The following is a 20,923-nucleotide window of genomic DNA, read 5'->3' as shown; positions in this document are numbered from 1 at the left end:
AAATGCGGATTGTGCTGATTTTGAAGGGATACATGGTCGAACCATGCTTTGATTAACCACACTACATGATATACGCACATAGAAATTGTACATACATTATATGACTGATACTTGTGTTGGAAATCAATTTTAATCTAAAAAGTAAATTTGGAGAGATAACAATTTTTATTTAAAAAAAGTAAAAATATAAAAATGATTCAAATGATACAAATCAAATAAGAAACAAAAGAACGCTAGGAACCAAAGGACGCAAGTGATAGTGCGTGGTAATAATATATTATGTTGGAAACTTTATAAAGTATAATGTATAACTTTATAAAGTATATATGTTATTTAATTTACATACAATAAGAAACGCAAGAATATATGTTTAAAATGTGTGTATTGTTGATGACGTTTAGACCCTGCTCTGGATCCTTTTTAAAGTCAAATAAGAAAGACATAATATTATTTAAACCAACTAACTGAATAATAAAAGAAAGAAGTCAATGCAATTTGACTTTGAAAAGGACCCAGAGCAGAATCGAAACGTCAATATATATATTCTTGCGCTTCTTATTGCATGTAAGTTAAATAACTTTACAAAGTTTCTATCATAATATATTATTACTATCATGCACCATCATCTGTGACAATTTTTATTGTCTATTTAGATCACATTTATATGATTCTGGAAACATACATTTTTATTTGATTATAGCTGTTTTTTTTTGACAGATACAATCTAGTATCTCATCAGTCAACTAAAATTGATTTAATCAACTATATATTTTATATGATTCCTTTTTCAATAAATTTCAAATTTTAATTTACATTTAGATTATATAGTTTGCGTTCCTCGAAATCGATATAATTAAAAAAAATGGTGATTTTTTGTACAAAGATAAATCGAAAATGTGGAATAAAATTTTTCATAAATTTTTTCAGCTTTGTTTTCCAAGAAATTAAAATATACATATTATTCGGATATTTTTATATTAAAATAAAATCTCTTTTAAAAAAATATTTTATTATATATTTTTATTTTTTCTTTTTATAAAAAATTATTATTGCTATTATATATTACGATTTCGAAGGAGAATGTAACTTATATTTTTATACTTGTATGTTACTATATTAAACTATGTACTTTTTCATAGATATATTATTTACTGTAATTATATTTGTATATATAGTGATTATTGAAATCGTCGCAATGTTTCGATCTCTTGCTTGACCGGGGACAGATGGCTCGCCCGGAGGAAAGAAGGGTAGCCGTTCTCGGCGTGTGCCGGACCCAAAGGCGCGGAAAGCACTGTGATCGAAGGGTCCGACCTAGCAAGCGATCGATCCAGGCTTACGCTGAGACGAGAGAGAGGAAAAAAGTAGAAGGGAACGATCGTCCGCGCGTCGGGTACCAGATGACAGAGCCATGACCTAGGAAATCCCATGGATGAAGGATCTCAAAAGAGGAGGAGAAAGGGAGAGAGGCATACGTCGGACGGGACTCTGAAAAATTAATGTTCCCGCGTCGGTTCCACCCCCGATATATGTAGGAGAAGGTTGTGCTGCGAGGGGGAAAAGGGGAGAGAGGCAAGACTGGCGGATAGACGTCGGTGGTGAAACACGATGACTGGCGATCCGCCGCTCCTTTTTTCGAGGTCGTGGCGGCAAAACTTCAAGGACCCTCACTGGGGCCAGAAACACTCGCTTGGCCCCCTAATTATCACTACGGGGGTTCCCCTTTTCGGGCGCGGGGCCCTCTCCTGGGTACAAAACTGCTCGGCAGGGGTCCCGCGAAGAAGCCCCCTTTACCTCCTCCTCCTCCTCCTCCTCCTCCTCCTCCTCCTCCTCCTCCCGGCATCGCTCTTCTCTCTTCGTTCTTCCTCTCATATATTCTCTTGTTCTCCCTCGGTCGATCGATCCACAAATATCTTCTTCTACCTTTACTGGTTTTCTTCGATTCGACCGGCGTTTATCAACATTTTCGTGAACGTTTTGCTAAAGAAACAAAAATTCATTTGCAGCAGAATTGAAAGCTTCGTGAGACTCAAAGAGATATAGCCAGTCGATCGAGCATGCAAATGCGCTCTCGTGATCGGTATGTACGACCACTTGTTGAAATAAAGCGAGAAGATGTGACTGTTGATCGAATGAATCGCAAATGATCGATAATTTCTACGTGTATGTCAAAAGAAACGATATATTTGTATTAATAGCACAGATATATCTTTCTTTATTCAATAATCTTCTTGAATTCTTTTTAATATAACATGTTTAAAAAAGTAATGTCTAATTTATGACACCAAGAACTTTTCTCTCTAAAACAAAAAAAACAATTCAATTTTGATTATTTTTGTCGAAACGGAAGTCTCATCCCTTAATCTTCCGCACTCTCCCATTCGATTATCCTCTTGATCTCGACTTTCCCCTGCGCTCCCTCAAATACGCGATCGCGTTACAATCGCAACACAAATTTCAACGCGAACGAGGTATTATTCTTAGACAAACACCAGAAGCCACTTGATCCCGACGATCAAGGCTTCCACTGAGCTTCCGCACCGTCGCATCATCAGTACTCGGGGATTGTAACGCGCCGAAGGGCCATCAACAAACATCGTAAGACCCGTATTCAGTTGTCATAGTTCCCTTTCCTCTCGCCCCCTCCTTCTCGCTGCCCCCGTCGCGATGGAATGCGTGCTGTCCCGTGCACGCATCCACCACGCCATTGCCAGAATGAATACACCCCCGATCCGACACTTGGCCGGCTCGCAGCAGTTACACGCGTCTCTACGCCACGAGGGGTGGCCATTCCCCGCTCGTTCGTTCAGGGTGGTTGGCTTGATCGTTGATGTTTCGCTCTGCACGCCCGTGACGAAGAAGACCGAGGGTGGATCGGCTCCAACGTGATGAACGCGAGAGAGAAGGAGAAGAGGAAAGAGAGAGAGGGAGAGAGAGATGCACACTTCACGTTTCCCACGTGCTGCTCGGTGCAAACGTCGTGCATCGCGTGCTCACCTATACGTCAGTGCGAAGGGAACGGGATTAGTCAGGGGTTGTTCGGGGTGGGAGAGGGAGGGGGGCCAGTGCGAGCCGGGAAACGACGGGGGATGATTGCAGGGTCGGCCGCGTGACGGTAACTACTGGGGCTTGGCATGACGGACGGACAGCCCGAGCGAGCTTATGGTCACGCGGCCTGTCTCTTCGGAAAAGTTTCCTTGTCCTCCACCCTTGCTTCCTTTTCTTTTCTTCTCTCTCTCTCTCTTTCTCTCTTTACTTGTTTGTAACCACCCCCCTGACGCTTGTAACGCGATCGTTTCATGGCGTGACACCTCGCGCGATTTGTAAGGAATTTTGTCGAAGGGTTCGGGACGTCCGGTGTCCGGAATTGGACGATGTATTTCTGGAAGAGTGTGGACACTTTTTTAATATTGATAATAATAAGGTATTTATCGGAGACTTATTTAATATTGATAATAATAAAGTTAAGTATTTATTGTGTATAATTAAGAATTTTTTACATGAAAAGGAAATAAAGACAATTTCAAAATTTCGCTTAAATTGCTTGGCAGAATTTCATAGAGATTTCGAATCGTAAAGAGTATATATGTATATAATTTTATTTCTAAATTGAGAATTGTATGTGCATTTTGGCAAAGTGACGCGCTGTGCATTGTTGTACCAGCAGTACGTTCGGTAATTTCACTTATCGTCTCTCTTTATCTGTAATTGTCAGCAACAGTAATGTAGCCGTTACTATCAGCGCCCGTTACGCGTTAGAACACTGCAACATGGCTATCGTTATCCGCACTTGGCTTGCTACTAATTATTGTCAGGTGCGATTAACATCGCGCTGTATTTTTATCCAGATGAGAAATATAGGAGTAAAATTAATGATATCTCGAAAATACATGTTTTCTCGAACATCCATAATATCAATATATTGATTGAATCTAACTTTAATCTGACACATTTCAACGAAGAACTTTCTTCTGAAATCGTCGAGATATCTCGAGAATCTATAGTGACAATTACACATGTTTTATTATCAATTATGTTCATCGTGCCATTATCGGGCTCAGTATGTTTCACAATATTTTATTTTAATGATTAAATATTTAGCATTAAATATTTTTTCACAAGACGAATATAAGATGGCAGCATAACTTAATGATTTTATTTATCTGTTTTTTTTAAATTATTATTAGTGTTAATTATCATTTCATTGAATTCATTTTATCATTAATAAGCATTTTTTTGAATGATTCTCCCAATAAAATTTTTCAAACACAAAATAGAAATTGATAAAAACATGCTTATTATAATATAAATATTAAATTAATCTCATTCAACATCTATATATTATGATAAATAACATTTTTTCACTATGACAGGATTTTTTCCAATACTAGAATCAATATACCTAATACACTTTAAAATCAATATACCTAATACACTTTAAAAAAGAATATAAATTTTCGAAGAACATTTTATGACATAAAAATTGAAATGACAACAAATGAAAATTATACATTATTGTTTTCTTGAAATATTTATTGATGATTATTCTTTTAAATATGCTTGAACCAAAATGTATTAGGCTCATATTTGATATTTTTCATCAATTTAATATATTTTGTTTGTCATTTTGTTTGTCATTTTTTGGTTAAAAACATGAAATAATATACGAATCTCTGAAAGATTCAAATAATAAAAATCATATTACACTACTCAATTAATTAATAATTAATTTTAAAAAATGTAAGAAAAATAAATTATTCTGCATAAATTTTTTAAAAATATATTGAATATTTTTCATAGTAGAAAGAGAGAAAGAGAAAGGGAGAGAGAGAGAGAGAGAGAAAAGGCAATAATCATCGGTCACATAATCTCTGTTCGTACGACGTGTTAATGTTTACATCGCAATTGTTGTCATTCACACGATGTTAATGTTTACATCGCAATTGTTGTCATTCACACGATAAGACTTTAGTAGGTAGAAAGCGGCGTGAGCTGCTCTATGTATTGTCGCGTTACCTTTCAACAGAGCAACACGGTCGCAAAAAGTACTAGAAGATTCTAAACACGATGATTTGCTATAATCATTGCAATTTACGATTATTATCGCCCGCGCAATTAATTGTTAATAAAATAGTGTACATTTTAATGTGTTTTAAGATAATATTTTGTATTATAATATAAATATAATAATAAATATATTAATTAAAATTATATATAAAGTTCTGCAAAATGTAACAATAAAAAATATACATATATAGATGGTATAGGTTTTTTTTATGATAAATAATATATAAAATTCAATTACTTTTATCGAAATATATGTTTCGTGTAATATATTTATTTCAAAAAGGGAATAAAGAATGTTAAAATTTGCGATATTTCCAGATAATGTAATAACTACTATCTTAATAAATAATAATATATTTGTAAATATATATTTAGATTCAAATATATATTAGTTCGCGTAACTTTTTAAATTTTTCGTTTATTTAAATATAATGTATATGCTTGTCATTTTCGGATTGAAAACGCAGAACACAAATAATACACGAATTGCCGAATCGAATGATTAAAATCACAGAAAAGCATGATATAGCGATCGTTTAGTAATAATAAATATGTTTCGCGTTCGTGTATTTTACGTGATTTATTCGATCGAAATCTATTGTACGAATAAAATTAGCAAGACGACGATATATTTTCGGATATTTCATTCTGCGAAGCTTCAATTTTAATTGGTATATTTATTCACATGTACGTTATAGTGCAAGATAGTAATTATTATTCTAAAATGTATAGTATTTTTTAAAACAGATATACAATCATTATAAATGCCTTCACACTTGAAGATATTTTTATATAAATATATAAAAAATAATAAATATATAAAATATATAAAAATATATAAAAATATATATAATAAATATATAAAATATTTCAAAATTATGCTTAAGAATGGAAAATACATATGAGAGAGAAAAAAAATTATCTGCACATTATTTATTAAAGAATTCTTCTTTTAATTAAATTGAGATTAATTAAATTTTTATCTTCTCTTAAATTGTTTTGCAATATTTTATAAAAGTTTATATCTAAAGAAAATCTTACTTCGAAAAATTATGTAAAACTTTCATGTTAAATATTCACTCCAACTGAGTTTCTTTAATTCAATATTATAAAAATTTTTTATTAATCGATTGATAAGAAATGCTTTTTAGAACTGATGCGAAAACTTTGGGACGCTCTGTATATTATACGACTCCAAAAGTTATCTTACTACTTCCTTTCTTCGTATAATCTATGTTGATTCAGCTCTAGTCAGACTCTTACACGATTTCGAGAGATCGACTCGGATAATGACCGTGCCCCCCGTGAAGTCTTCATCATCCTGCACCTCTCGTGATTCCCCTTCCTTCTCTTAACACTTTACCATCGCGCGACTCTACCTTACAATTCGATAAATTGAATTTCCCGTAATATGATAATGTTATCATTAGCCACATATGACGAAGACGAATGACACTATTAATCACGTCGATCGCGTAGGCTCGCTAACATAATTCCGTCGACTTGCATTAATGCAAAAGCGTCAATCGTCATTTTTTTCTTTATAGTGTGATTTATAATGTTTAACTCTTAATAAATTTCAATTTCTCGACATATTTCTTCTTCGAGACTGGACGCTCGAAGGATCGATCTTTCTTTGATCTTTTGATCTTAATTCGCCGAAACTTTCGAACTTCAGCTCGGCCAATCTTGGTATAATCGCTCTTTAAACAACACGTGGACATTCCACGTTGTAAAGTTGTCGGCATTTTTACTTGTCGATTAATATAGGGACGTCCGCATTTGCATCGAAAGAATCAAAATCAACGATTTACGCTGAAAGGAGACGTTGATTAATGAGATATAATTAATGAGGTCAGAAACATAAATTCGATCATGATTACGTTATAACAGAAATTTTGTACCTTTACTTTTTTTGTAACTTTATTGCTAACATCTCTTTTGCGATTTTGTATTTTATAAAATCATTTCGTCTGCGATCCAAATATTAAATTATTATAGAAAATATATTTTCAAAATTAAAATACATGACAATAAATAATGATATAAGCAGATATATCTTCTAAGATATTTTAACATTTGGTAATTCTAATACTAAACTGTAAAAATCTATAAAATAATTAATGTAAAAGATGTATTAATTAATTATTTTAGACTCTTGATTGTCAATGGGGCGTTGCTCGCGAAATTTCTTGGCGACCATCGTTCAACAAGAGTGGACGCTAATGCGCTCGAATTATACCCGACCTTGGCTGGTGAATCGAGGGGAAGAGAGAGAGAGAAAGAGAGAGAACGAACGAGAGAAAGAGAAAGGGGGGGCCAATTCGGGCGTAATCGCCCTTCAAGGGGCATCTAGGTGCCGGGTGCGAGCGGGATGTACGCACGATGCACCGACGCGCGTTGTACCACGGCAAAAGAAGAGACGGAGCCGAAGTTCCGGTGATCCGCGAGGAATCTTAATGGCGAGGCCGCTCCGCGGGCGCACAGGGACGTGCAAGAACGCTCGTCCTTAACCACCTTTAACAAATTGCGGCCGTTGGTGCAATCGTTGACCGACAAGGGAGAGGGGGAGGGACCCCGCGTCTAGGCTCTCGTTTTTGCGCATCCGCCGTGAGCGCGTCGACGTATTCGTGAACATGCACGCGTGAACTTGCATGAAATATGCACTCGCGATTTCCTCAATATATAAGCGGAATGTACCAGCTTTGCCGAAAAAGAGAGAGAAAGAGCATGTGTAATTTTTTCTAGATTAAAAACGAATTAATGTAATTGCAGTTGAAAATTTAGATTTTGCATATTACACATCTTATTGTTAGACTCGTATTTGTATCTTTACTGAAAAACTTACAAGTTAGTTGGAACCAGTTGTGAAGAGCGATATGTGTGTTTCAGTGAATAGATTCTAAGACTTTTACCTTTCAAATCGACAATTGGAATCATACATATAATTACACTACGAAATTTATCTTAAGATATAAATAATTTGAGCTTCGTTTCTCAAAATTTAATAATCTATAATTAGGGAGAAATACATATTAATAATTTTGAATTCCATATCAATTGACTATTGAAAAAAAGAAGACAAATCATATATATTATTTTAATATATGTTGGATTTGAGAAAAAATTATATTTAAATATTTTTTAAATAATAGTTTTAGTAATATAAATATCCAGTTATGAAACTCATATGAATCTTTATTTGAGGGATTCAAAAATTGATTTTTAGAATGATAAAATATCTTTATTGTGAGATTTTATATTCTGACTGGCAATGCTGAGCAATAATTTTCATATTAATTACAATTGTCAATATATCATATAAATAATATAAAATTATATAATATGTATCGTATAAAAAATATATAATGGTATATAAAAATATACCATTTGCTTAAAAAGAATGTTTTTCAAAATATCTAAAATTAATTTTTTTAATTATGCATAAATTAAATTTAATTAATTAAATTTGAAAAATAAAATTAAATAATTACACGTTCATAGCAAAATTCTCGGTAATAATACGTGATGCAAACTGTTAATATATTATGTAAGGCGATGATAATATTTATTTGGAATTGGCCTTTTAGCGGTCATTACATTTTTCATTTCGTCTTGATTTTGGCGATGCGCTTTTAAAAAATTAACCACCGGCGGGCACGTGCACGCTCGCCCGCGCACACGCGTGGAAAGCGCACGTGCCGCACGCACGTGATGCACGCACGCACATTTCCAATAGGTAATCAGACCTCGCGTACTGCGGGGGTGCATTAACCTTTCGATCGCGAATTCTCGGTTTGCGAACACGCGAAAAATAAATTTCACTGTCTGTAGCTTTAGCTCGTCGGTGATGTCCGCGAGAATTTGTTCTCGCTTGATCACATTTCATTCATGTATAATTTCAAAATTTTTAATTTAAAAAATTACCTTGAAAATATTGCTTCTAATGAAGATACCGAAAATATATTAATTTAATAAAATATATTATTTATGATAATAAATATATTAATTTAAAATATATTTATTATTAAAACCATAAAGTAATACATAATCAATTAGATGTATAAAAAAAAATAAAATCTTATAGATATTATAATTAAAATTAATTACATGCGAAATGGTTAAAATTAAAATAAATGTTTCCTAAAGATGGAACTTCAATTTTTACAAAAATAGCATCGAAAGAAATTCGAATCTAACGACGAGAATAGAAACCGATGTCGATCTAATAACAGCGCAGACTGCAGCGGATTCCCGCGTTAATCTTTTCCTCAATTTGCCCGTCGGGATCTAGGATATTGGAAACGTAATCGACCATCCTTCCATTCTCAGGCCGCGGTCGTGCAATTTGTAAACCACCGCGTTTTAATGCGTGAGACAAAAAGATAGCGGTGATAACGGCACGCGGTCGGTCGAGATGAAGCGAAAAGCGATTTCGCGCCATGGATCGATCCGCCGTGTGAAACGCGGCGGCCACATAACGACACTTATGGCAAAATTGCGACGAAGGGGGGACAAGAAATGGGAATGGAAGGGAATGGAATTGAGAGAAATGGGAGCTTCGTTCGAGTTTGTTCCCATAGAAGATCTCTTTTCCGCCAAATTACGAGTTATATCAATCTGATTTATAAAATAAAATAATAGAACAGCAATTATCTAATTGAGTCTTATCTTTCTTATCCGTATTTCTTTTTTTATTATTTCCTTAATTAATTCTTTCGAAATCACACGTGCATATGATTTTATCCGAACGTACATCTTATCCTTTTTGAACTTACCGTCCTGTAACAAAGGCAACTGGTTGCCTCGATAAGAATTAAATTTCCATTATCGAGTTCTAAGGAAGAAACCAAGAGAGAAGAGGCGGAATCAGAATACGACCACGAGAACGGTAATGTTGGCGATAAACGTCGTAATTGGTCGGGGATGACGACTCGCGCGTGCATTTTTGTCATCTGTAACGCATCTCACACCACGCTCAGCGCTGTGTCGGCGTGATAAGTAGGATGTCACCCGTTACATCCGCGGTGTACGTGCAATTGGTGGTTGAATATACGTCCCGGTACATGCAAAGAGCAACTCGGCGTGTGTTGTGGCTCTCCATAGGGTCGTCCTACTGTGGCTGGTGGACGTTGGGGGGAAAGAAGGGGGAGACACAGGAGCCAGAGAGGGGGAGACACAGCCGGCCGCGAAGGGAGAAGCGAGAGGGGGAAGGTGGCCCGGCGGGAGGAGGGTGGACCGTGGGGCTTTAATGAACCAATTTAAATGCATGCGATGATCAGTTGGCCTCTGAGCCCTCTTCTTCTTCTTCTGCGGGCTCTTTCGACGACGACCGGCTACCTTTACACACGATAGGCCACGCCACACGACACACGCTGCCTAGGATCCTACTCGACCGGAGTAGTATACTCCGCCGCTGCTGTTGTTGCTGCCCCCGACACCCCCTTCGTACTCCCCCTTCGATCTTTTCTGTTCGCGCGGTGGCCCCATCGACAGAGTCTCTACCTTTTCTTTCCTTCTTTTTTTCTTCGTACACCATACCGCCACCATCTCTTCCGCCCTTCCCGTATCTTCATTCATTCCTAACCCCGTCACCCCCTCCGTCACCTTCCTGACTCGTTCACGTTCCCGTTCCACCGTCTGGAAGCTCCATCTCCATTTTTTAATGAAATCGAAATTGCAATGGAGAGCGTTACGCGCACGTTTCTTTCTCCTCTTCTCGTCTTCTACTCCTTCTTCTTCATCTTTGTTTCTTTCTTTCTTTCTTTCTTTCCTCCGTTCTCGTTGTCTCGTGGACCAGCGCAAAAGATTGGTCGAGAGAGGCAGAGGGATAAAAGGGAGCTCTACTGCGGATGCGAAGTGTTGAAGCTCCGGGCGACAAGCGGGATTGTATTAACCGGTCGCGGCGAATCGTCCTGCGAGAGATCTGCCAACGAAGAGAGAACGCGGATCTCTCGCTGATCTCTTGAGGTTTCCACGGATGGTTTGTCGGAAAAAACTCTTTTCGCCCGCAAGGATATTAATCCTAAGAACAGCGTGATTCTGCTTAAGAAAATATTCACGAGTTTCTCGATGATTGAATATATATATATAAATATATGGCATATCATTATTTAATATTTAAATATACTCGGTTTCTTTATGACTTTCTCCTTGTGACTTCATTTTTTACGTTATTATAATTTATATTTAATTGTTACTATCTTTGTAAGATACTGTTATTTCTGTTGGAAAGAAAAATGTGTGTTTCTTGCCTTTTTAATAATCTTTATAGGTTTTAGATACATATAATTAATAATTTAGTGGAATATAATAACTGGAATATAATAAACTATAGTGTCATTTTCTTCTTATGATAACCATCAAATAATGTTTCTATTGATAACACATATATGTAATCGAAGAGAACCTGACAATTCTGGGATGAAAGCCTCGCGCCGCAAGGTTTCAAGGTTGGCGAGAGGGAGAGGCTTCTCTACGCACGTGACTCATTTTATATGACACGGGAATTGATACTCCTCCACGTTCCTCCCCGCGTAACAGGTATCGCGCGGTTAAACTCGAGTCTTAATAATCGGGTGGACGAAGTCGGTGACGCGAGAACAAAGCGACCGAAAACCATAGGGGATCCCTCGTATCGGCACCTGCTGGAATCCCCGTAACACATAGGGGGCAACGAGTGCAACGACAAGACGCCGCGGCGCCTTGTAAAAAGCATGATTCGCGTCACCCCACGTCGGCCTCACGTAGGCCCCCCCGCGATGCTTTGACACCCGCACATACATATGATACATATGATACATGAAACGACATTCCGTCCGATTGGCATTCCGTCAATCCATGGATGATGATCCAACTGCAACTTCTTCACAACTTATTTTGTGCCCTCCTGCCTCTCCCGAAATTCCTCGCCATTCATACCTCTCAATGTAAAATTGACTTAAAGGTAGCTTCAATTGTTAAAAATAGAAATTTTAAAGAAAAAATATTGTCTTTGATCATATGTTGATTAAATTTATATATATATTATATTATTGTTTATTTAGAAAATATTTATTATATTTATTTTTACTTTAGTAAAATAATATATAAAATAATTTGTGTAAATAAAACTTGCAAACTTTATTTATTTAGTCAAGAAAAATATGGAAAAGAGATATTCTTTGAATTTTCAGGTATATTAATTAACAGACGATGAGTAGTCTAGATTGTAATGGATATGGAGATAATCCAACTCATCTTGAGATATGTACGATTAGATCAAGAGCGCAACCATGACTTTTCGTTTTACTAGTAAGAGGAACCAATGCTCTACTTTGTAAAGAAACTTTTATTCTTTCATCACACAAAAGTCATGTGCTACCTGCGAGTATTATACATTTAATACTACAAATATCATTTTTTATATGATATATGTAGTTTAATTTCTTTTCCGATAGTGTAGTTTCAACTTTCTGATAATTTTAGTTAGTAGTACAGTGAATCGTATAATCCTTATTTTATATATGCGAGATGTTTTTTCTACTCATCTCTCCTTTTCCTTTTTTCCTTTATATCTCCTTTCTCTCAATCGGTCAGATCAAGGCCGAATGGCTGTACCAATCATCATCCCAAGCAGCCATACCGCGAATTAATTAACAGCGATAGACTTTATTTATAGACGCCATGTCAAGGTCGGAGAAAGGGTTTCCCGACGCTTCCGTCGACGGGGAGATTAATGTCCATTCCGAGTATCGAGATCCCTAAAAGAATTATACGAAAAACGAACCGGTGGTCCATTCGATCCCGCCCCATCGAATCTTCGACAAAAATTCGGCCTAACTTACAATTAGAACAAGTCGTAAAATAACTCTCTAAATATTTCTTCAACAACTAAAAAATAATAAAATTAAAATTAAAATTATTTAAATTATTAAAGAATATTTCGCACATAGTTAAAGAAAAATAAAAATACTATTTTTACTACATTACTTAATAGATGTGTGATTAATAAGATATGCGTAATAAAAGAACGATTTTTAATGAAATTTAATAATTTATAATTCTTCCCATTTTTTCCTAAAGAAGGATATCCTATGATCCGCGTTCTTCATATCTCTCTCTTTCAAGCACCGGAGGAAGTAAGCACGAGGAATTTCCGTGTATGCGAAATGAAGTGGCGTACCTGTTCGTGCACAATTTTATCCCTCTGCGACTTTATCCGCCGATTGGCGGCTGCACGCATGAACGCCCACGCACGAACGCCCACCTTCGGTTCTCTCTCCTCTCGAACCGTCGAGCCTCTCTGATCGTTGTATTGACGTGTCTTATCGCCGATCGGCGCCCGCATGGATCGTACAGTAACAAATACATGCGGCTTTTATATTCCGTTACGATCGCCTTGCGCCAGGTAGGGTAAGTAGGTAGATAGATAGATAGATACTACGTCGTGCGCCTGGATTGAAGATCACGTAATCTCCCGGTTATTTGAATAACACCGTCTACCTCGGCTACTTTATCTCGTATAGCAACTATCTATAAATCGTACATCATATATAATATTTTGTTATAACGGAGCTTTTGGCAAGAAAGAAATATATTTTTGTTTAGTTTTATAAAACAATACACGATATTTTGGACTTGAAAGAATTATAATCAAACGATGCTGTAATGTCTTGACGTTAAGTATTATGCATAAAAATAATGACAGATTAATTGTAACTAGATTCATACAATTTATTTATTTGTATAGTAGAAATAATATGTATTTCGTGGGAATTTGTTTTATTATTAATTTATTTTATAATACAATAAATTTATTTTATAAAACAATATTTTTTCCAATGAAATAGGGAACATTGGCGAATACTCGTTTTTTTTAAAGCAAATTTGTCTTGCATAGTCAGAGAAAAGCCATTGAAACCCTCCCGGTGGGTACACCTTGACGTTGGTGGGAGGGCTCAGTACCCGGAAGGTTTATCCCGAAGGGGAAGCTAAGTACCCAAAACAATGCATTGCCACGAATCGGTACTAGTAATTGATTAAATGACTCATATGTGGCAAGTGCATTCGACGTGTCTGTTTTTAGCGTGCCGCGGATAATTAGTCGCGTCTTAATTAATTCGGAAACGCTGTACAAAGTATCGTACGTGTGAATTTGTAAAATTCATATATAAAGTGTCACGAGTTTGTTCTTATCCTGCCGCATAATAAATTATATTTTCGCAAGTAAGTACGATGGACTTCATAAGTGCGACGAATTTTGACAAGCTGAGAGGAGGAAGAGACATAGAAGAGGATCAGGCAACGGCAGAGCAATTTTATAATAATTTATTTTATTTATTATATATAATTATAATATTTAATTCGTTTATTTATCTGAAACAAGAAATAGAGAAAAAGACTTCTTTCAATATTATAATATCTTGAAAAGCTTATAAGGAAGAATAATTTTTTTCAGAAATTATATAATTATCTCATTAAATAGCTGCTTATTATTGTACGTAACATGTAAAATTCGATGCGTATAATAATATTTTTTTGAAATATTAATTGTTTTCAGCACTATAATTTTGATCTTGTATTTGTATTTTAGCGCTAATTTTGATCTTATGTTTGTTACAGATCAATATTAGCTTCTCAACATAGTCAATTCTACTACTGTTTCGATCAATAAATGAAAAATTACTTTGAGATTAGATCGGAATAGCGAGAAAAATAACATTATTGTTATTGCTAATTTAATATATCTTGAATTCTGTTTTCTTCGTTATGTCAATTGTAGAGAGTGCTTTCGAAAACGTTCGTGCAAATGATGCCGCATAGTTGATCATGCTTACGGTTCATCGAAAGTTACAGTTCTTGTCAAACGATAATCTTACCCAAACCGGCTCTACATTGGGAATACGTTGTCTTACGCGTGGACAGGTATACGTGCCCTCGTGTACATTAACTTTCATAAATTCTCGGGCGGCTCTTCGACGCCGCCTTTTTCGGTAATGATACTAAAATATTTCGGCTTTTATCCGCTTTTATCCGGCTTTTGACGCATCGTTCAATTTTTATTACCTCTTCAAAAAATTCTGTATTTTCCGTATTTTTTGTATACTTTTTTATATCACTCACGTGCATTAATACACATAAATTATATACATATCTCATTTTCTTAATAAAGTACCAATTTTAATAAAGTAATTAACATTGAATATTAAGAAGATAAAAATATTTAATTAATTAATTAATTATTTTATTAATTTAATTATTATTTAATTTTTAAGATATTTTATAATAAAAGATTCGAGAGATATGTGTATATATAATGAGATTCTTTCGCTAGTTTTTTGATGCCTTCGGGTCAAGCGCGCCTCATTGAAACAAACACTTTCGCGTTTAAGAGGCAAACTTTTAATTTCGATTCAAGATTCATTTCTTATCATTTCCCCTCCTCACATTCCCCCCTTCGTTATCACGATCGATATCAACTCACGCGGTACGTGGAATTTATGAACAACATTGTATACCGTACTCAACGCGATTCTGCGTGACTTCGTATCCACCGCGGATCCCCGCCACGCATCGTACCGTCCACCCACGTTATACGCGCGTATGTGCACGCGTGCGCTCGTCATCGTCAGGTGCTGTCGAATCGACGTGTTTTGTCGATAATCAACGTCTATCGAATGCGTAATCGAGTGCAAGCGCGCGCCCACGTACCACCCACTGTCCTCCGCCCTCGCTCCTCGCCCCCCGTTCATCCACCTACCTATCTACCCCTATCTCCTCTCCTCCGCACCGCTCGCTTCCTCCCGCACTCTCATTTTGCGCGGAGCGAAAATGCTTTCATGAAAATTCGCCCCGTCGTTTTCCGTGTCGCAATGCAGCGCGCGGCTGTCGTTCGACCACCCGGTACCGTTGATTACTTTCCTCGCTTTTTTTCTCCTCGTTTTTGCACGCAGGGGTGGAAACGTTCGCCGGAACGAGCGAACGAACCAAGGAGCTGATGGCGGGTATACACGACGTATTTTTCATTTTTTTTTCCCCTGCGCGCGATCGTGCCGTTCTTTCTTTCGTTACGAAGGTAAGGACGGCGGCGAATGGGATACGAAGGAAGAGGAGGAGGAGGAGGAGGTGGTGGTAGCGGCGGCGAATGGAGGAATGATATTTTCGCCGGGCGCGCGAGCTAAATTACGGGCGCGCGATGGAATGCGCATGCTACTCGTTCGCCGCGCTTCGTTGATGAGCGCGGCGCCGTAGCGATGCTACGAGCCTGATTATGATTACTTTTCCGATTAACGGCACCGGAGATACTAGGCAATGCGTACGTTATCGCGTATAGCGAAACGGTTCCGAGATTGCAACGTCGAGAAGGATTAACATTGACATTCCGTGATTTCGAAACGACGACAGAATAACAGCAACATTGTGTCAGGTGTACACATTAATCGGAGTCCTAATATATTCTTGAAAATACGCGAATGAAAACTTCCAAACTTTTATCCCATTTAATTAAATTATTATTTTATTTTTAAATAACATATAAATGATGCAACGCGCGAGATTCATAGAGAGAATCCGAAATCATTTATGGAATTGCATCTTTGGACGCTTCTATGGAACGAAACAGATTAATGATCAAGTTTAGAGATATACGTATGACTAAATAATACCTGCTAAGCGATTATTTCGTCTCGAGATAATTAATATTTCCTTCACTTTAATGAGCAAGCGAGGGCACAATACGTTTCTTGCGCATCGAGAGCAGCGTCGCCGCAGGTGTTAAGGGGGCGATATCTTCGGGGCACATAGCCGCAGGGGAGGAGGCGGACAGGGGGCAAGGGGGAGCGATTTTTCGCCCGATGGCTCCCGCCCTGCGGCAAACATCGCCTCCTGCAAAGTCACGGCGGTAAAATTTAGTACCCCGCCACTAAATTTCTTAGGTATTCCAATATATTCCGCGGTGCGTATCTACCTGTTCCGCGGACCTTGTCTCTCACTTCTTTCCTTCTCTCTTTATCTAGCGCTCTTTTATCTTCTCCCGTTTCCTCGGCCGTCTTCCTCTCCCTCTCCTTCTTCTCTTTTACCATACATCTCGTACTTGTTCTTTTCCTCTCTCTCTCTCTCTCTCTTCTCTCTCCACCTTTCTCTCTTTCTCTTTCTCTCTCCTCTCTCTCTCTTTCTTTCTCAAGCGAGACGAGCGTTTGTTGCACACGCTCGACTTTAAAAGAAAAGGCACGAGATGAGGATAGGCGTTCCCACCGGAGTTATTAATGGCTTTGACTTCGTTGCTATGGATATCCATAAGTCTTTGGCCTGCGAGAAAAAGAGAAGATGCGCGAGGGAGTTGCGGGAAACGAGGAGGAAATATGAGAGACGAAGAGAGACGGAAAGGAAAGAGAGAAGGAGAGAAAGATCTCTCGGACTTCTCTTGGACCTCGGAGCCGCTGCCGGATCGAAGGACGTGAAACACGAGAAAAAGGCAGAAAGATGAAAAGAATGAACGCAAAGGGGAAGGTTGGGATTTGTCAATTTTTCGAACATAAAGGGGCGGATAAACAATGAAAAGATTGAGCAAGACATCGATCGCTATCGATAATACTTAATAGATTAATTTATTGCGAGTTAATCGTTTTCAGAAATATATTGATACATTAAATATCTTATATAATTCTATTCATGTTACATTGTTCGAGATTCTGTCGTTTGTAGTTTTTCTAAAGATTCACAATTTAGTTGCTCATCTTTAAAGTTTGTTATAAAATAAATCTAAAATTATCATAAACAATATGTATAAAATACAACAATATGTATTAAAAACATTTTTGGAAAATTACAAATACATTTAAATATCTAATTAAGAAAACACAAGGAGAAAATAAAATAATGCAGACGTATTAAAATCGAATCCTAAATGTAATTAAATAATTCAATATTGATATTATTAGAAACTAGTCAGCCTTGTTATTACATGATAAATAATACATTGTATCATAACGGGTGGCAGTGCGGGAAAGAAATACTTTTATGCAATAATTGGCAAATAAAATCAATTATCAGCATTACTAGCTTATTAATGAATAACATTATCGCGCACGATAATAATTTACAATAATTAGACTCGTGTGGCAGCAGCAATAATTAAATTGAAAACTCTATGAGATATATTTGCGTTAAACTTATATTAACAATATCAATCGTGAATTTGATCGAACTAATGGATATTTCATATTTGGAGGGAAACATATATATAACTTAATCTATATCTATTATACAGCTAAAAACAAGTAGTCGAGTTTTCTCTATATCATTTATTTATTAGACCAACAAAATATCGAAATGAAACGGAAGAAAAAATAAATTACGTGCTAAAATCTTTTTTTTTCGGTTCTACGTAAAGATGAGATAATATTATTCATGTAGCAAAAGAGAACCCGAGAGTTACGCATCGTAAACGGGCACACGCGCGGTAGCGCGATCGTTCCAATATCAATTACAAACGAAAATTAATTACCCCGGCAGCGCGGCGGATAATGAAGCTTATTAATTCTGATGCTAAGAAATGAAGGAACATCGCGGAACGTTCGCCGTCGCGCTCGACGCCGTTCGCGGAAAGAACGCCAATTAATTATTGCCGGTATCAGCGGACGCTAATCAGCGGGCGTAATCTCCAATATTCGTGCAATCGAGTCGAATTTACCTTACCTTACGCTTACCTAATATAAACGCACTCGCTTGAAGCGAGAGACTCTACAAGTCATCTTGTCATCGCATTACTAGATATGTAGATCTCAAGTCAGTTTTTTTTAATTTATCATCCAGTTATTCAATTTGTTCAAATAAATTTCCACTTATGAAGGATTGAATTCGAGATTTAATAATAATAATAATATTTATTATTACAAATTTTTAAACCGCGAAAAAATGACGATTCGATAGGCTCTCCCCGAAGTTGCCAGCCCCTTATCGAAACGCATGTCACCGCGTTTTTAGTCGTACTTATAATAAAGAGGCCTCCTCTGATGAGTCGCGGAGAATCGAGAAACCGTTCGAGAAAGCGCGACGAGATCTCGAGGACACGGGTCTCCTAATCGCACGTGTATTCGAGAAAACGGGATTGCTCGTAACGCCTCCTTCGCAACGTAACCGTGCGAGGAAGCGGGAGACGGTCGGCGATGAAGCGACAAGGAAGGTGGAAGGAAAATGAGTAAAGTGTGAGTAAACATAATGGTAGAAATAACGTTTGCGAGGAGATGACGAGAGGAAAGAGAAGGATGGAGAAGGGGAGGGTGAGGGCCGGCGGCGAAAGAGGCGAGAGCGAGGTGGCGGGTCCGGCCGTTCCTTTTCGCGGCGAGAATTGAGGTATTGTCGGTTCGCTATGCGAGCGATTTCACGTGCGAGTAGCCGCGTTGATAGCGCGAAAAAAGGAAGATTTGCTGGTGAGCGAGCGTAATAGTGGGAATAGCGCCGGGGATGCGATGCGTTGTTCCGCCTCCTAGAGGGACGGCGTAAATCCGATTGCGATACATGGCGAAGGAGATTTCGAGGATCGCGAAGAAACCGTAGTCCGAGAAATCGAGGCAATCCAGGGAGTGATGAGTTGTTATTTGATTATTGGATTTAATTAAGTTTTTGTAAAAGATCGTTTTTATCGGATTCGATCCATTTTCGCAATAAATCTGCATTTTTCATATTACTTAGACGTTCGTGAAATATAATTCCTGTTATAGCAATCTATTGATCACTCTAAAGCTGAACTTAATCAATAATAGCGATAAGATTTTTGGATTCAAAGGGAGAGATTTTTGGAATATCTTATCGAGATTCGAATTTGAAAAGAATCTTATGCTATAATTATTGTATTTTTCAAGCACTATCGATAATATTCGTACCGTCAGCTATCTTGCAATCTTAAAGATTAAATAGGAAGCTGTGATCTCGGAATGAGATAACGATATCCCATGATAAGAATAAATTACCTTGAGTGCAAGGGGTTAATACAAAACGATATCCTCGTCGTTGCATGTCGCGCTTTGTAATGCGGAAACGTAATACAGAAAACGCCGTCGCGAATCCAGTGGTTGCAGACAGCTGTGTTCCGGCGCGTTCTTTCAACGCTCGAATCTGGGTGTTTCTCTCGAGAATCTTTCAGAGTGCTTCTCTCTCGAACATCGCTGGAGGAGCCTTTGGCCTCCGGAAGGGGATATTATCGGCAAGATATTCCTTTCGAAAAAATGGCGATAATAAAAAGAGCCATATAACCCGACATCATAACGAAACAAAGTTCGGTCGACGTTTCGCTCGTTCCGCGCTCGCGGAAAGAGATCCAAGAAGGAAACTGCACTTCTGGATTAAGGACATTACGATGTAGCTTTTCGCAGGAAGAAAAGCGCGCTTCGTGGCTTATCGGTCTGTTAGATGTTCATTCTCTCTTTGTACATCGTCTGTATAAAAACACGCGGAATATATTTGTCATCGGTGCAAAAGGAAATTATGTTTCGAATATGTAGAATTATTCATACTCTAAGAATTTTACATGATATTCTAAATTTATCATTTGCCCAACCTTTACGTTTTATTATTAATAGTAAAAATAAGAAAGAGATTTTTATGAAATATTGTATGTACTTATACTCAGAGTTTAAACATATGCGTATGTATCATTTGATCTTGCTTTAGATTTGTCTAAGTGCGCAATAAAGAATTTTTTATAATTAGTAAAAGCTTAAATATTTCATAAATATCTTTATTATTTATTTCATGCAAAACAATTGAACATAATTCGCTTATTTACTTTAAACTTACTTAAATATTTGATTTTTACAAAAAAAATCGGTTATAACAATTATTGATAAATTTAATAGGAAAGAAATCTTGCTAGCCA

The sequence above is a fragment of the Camponotus floridanus genome, unplaced genomic scaffold (assembly GCF_003227725.1).
Source record: "Camponotus floridanus strain SB8 unplaced genomic scaffold, Cflo_v7.5 scaffold27, whole genome shotgun sequence".
NCBI classification, from domain to species: Eukaryota; Metazoa; Arthropoda; class Insecta; order Hymenoptera; family Formicidae; genus Camponotus; species Camponotus floridanus.
This window is presented reverse-complemented; position numbering follows the sequence as displayed.